The sequence below is a fragment of the Sinohyriopsis cumingii genome, chromosome 5 (genome assembly GCF_028554795.1).
Source record: "Sinohyriopsis cumingii isolate HCF-2022 chromosome 5, ASM2855479v2, whole genome shotgun sequence".
Lineage (NCBI taxonomy): Eukaryota > Metazoa > Mollusca > Bivalvia > Unionida > Unionidae > Sinohyriopsis > Sinohyriopsis cumingii.
In genome coordinates this window covers 74,528,642-74,531,141 of record NC_142965.1, presented here as the reverse complement: position 1 = coordinate 74,531,141, position 2,500 = coordinate 74,528,642, and positions in this window count along the sequence as shown.

Here is a 2,500-nt window from a genome sequence, read left to right as displayed (position 1 = left end):
ATATATATATATATATATATATATATATAGAGAGAGAGAGAGAGAGAGAGAGAGGTGCATAGACATAGATAGATATATATATATATATAGATAGGTGCATAGACATAGATAGATATATGTATATATATATATATATATAGATAGGTGCATAGACATAGAGATATATATATATAGATAGGTGCAAAGACATATAGATATATATATAGAGATAGGTGCATAGACATAGATAGAGATATATATATAGAGATAGGTGGATAGACATAGATAGATATATATATATAGATAGGTGCATAGACATAGATATATATATATATATAGATAGGTGCATAGACATAGATATATATATATAGATATATATATATATATATATATATATATATATATATATATATATATATATATATATATATAGGTGCATAGACATAGATATATATATATATATATATATATATATATATATATATATATATATATATATATATATATATAGATAGATAGATAGGTGCATAGACATAGATATATATATATAGAGATAGGTGCATAGACATAGATAGATATATATATAGATAGGTGCATAGACATAGATAGATATATATATGTAGATAGGTGCATAGACATAGAGATATATATATATATATATATATATATATATATATATATATATATATATATATATATATATATATATATATATAGATAGATAGGTGCAAAGACATAGATAGATATATATATATATAGATAGGTGCATAGACATAGATAGATATATATATATAGATAGGTGCATAGACATAGATATATATATATAGATAGGTGCATAGACATAGATAGAGATATATATAGAGAGATAGGTGCATAGACATAGATATATATATAAAGAGATAGGTGCATAGACATAGATAGAGATATATATATAGAGATAGGTGCATAGACATAGATAGATATATATATATATATAGAGATAGGTGCATAGACATAGATAGATATATATATGTAGAGATAGGTGCACAGACATAGAAAGATATATATATATAGATAGGTGCATAGACATAGATATATATATATATAGATAGGTGCATAGACATAGATAGATATATATATATAGATAGGTGCATAGACATAGATAGATATATATATATAGAGATAGGTGCATAGACATAGATAGATATATATATATAGAGATAGGTGCATAGACATAGATAGATATATATATATATAGAGATAGGTGCATAGACATAGAGATATATATATATATATAGATAGGTGCATAGACATAGATATATATATATAGATAGGTGCATAGACATAGATAGATATATATATATAGATAGGTGCATAGACATAGATAGATATATATATATAGATAGGTGCATAGACATAGATAGATATATATATATAGATAGGTGCATAGACATAGATAGATATATATATATAGATAGGTGCATAGACATAGACAGATATATATATAGAGACAGGTGCATAGACATAGATATATATATATATATATATATATATATATATATATATATATATATATATATATATATATATATATATATATAGATAGGTGCAGAGACATAGATAGATATATATATATATATATATAGATAGGTGCATAGACATAGATAGATATATATATAGATAGGTGCATAGACATAGATAGACATATATATATAGATAGGTGCATAGACATAGATAGATATATATATAGATAGGTGCATAGACATAGATATATATATATATATAGATAGGTGCATAGACATAGATATATATATATATATATATATATAGATAGATAGATAGGTGCATAGACATAGATATATATATATATAGATAGGTGCATAGACATAGATAGATAGATATATATATATATATAGATAGGTGCATAGACATAGATAGATATATATAGAGATAGGTGCATAGACATAGATAGATATATATAGTGATAGGTGCATAGACATAGATAGATATATATAGAGATAGGTGCATAGACATAGATAGATATATATAGAGATAGGTACATAGACATAGATATATATATATATATAGAGATACATAGACATAGATATATATATATATAGATACATAGACATAGATATATATATATAGATACATAGATATAGATATATATACGTATAGAGATACATAGACATAGATATATATATATATATATAGAAATACATAGACATAGATATATATATATAGAGAGATACATAGACATAGATATATATATATAGAGATACATAGACATAGAGATATATATATATATAGAGATACATAGACATATATATATATATATATATATATATATATATATATATATATATATATATATATATATATATATATATATATATATAGAGAGAGAGATACATAGACATAGATATATTTATATAGAGATACATAGACATAGATATACATATATATATATAGAGATACATAGACATAGATATATATATATATAGAGATACATAGACATAGATATATATATATAGAGATACAA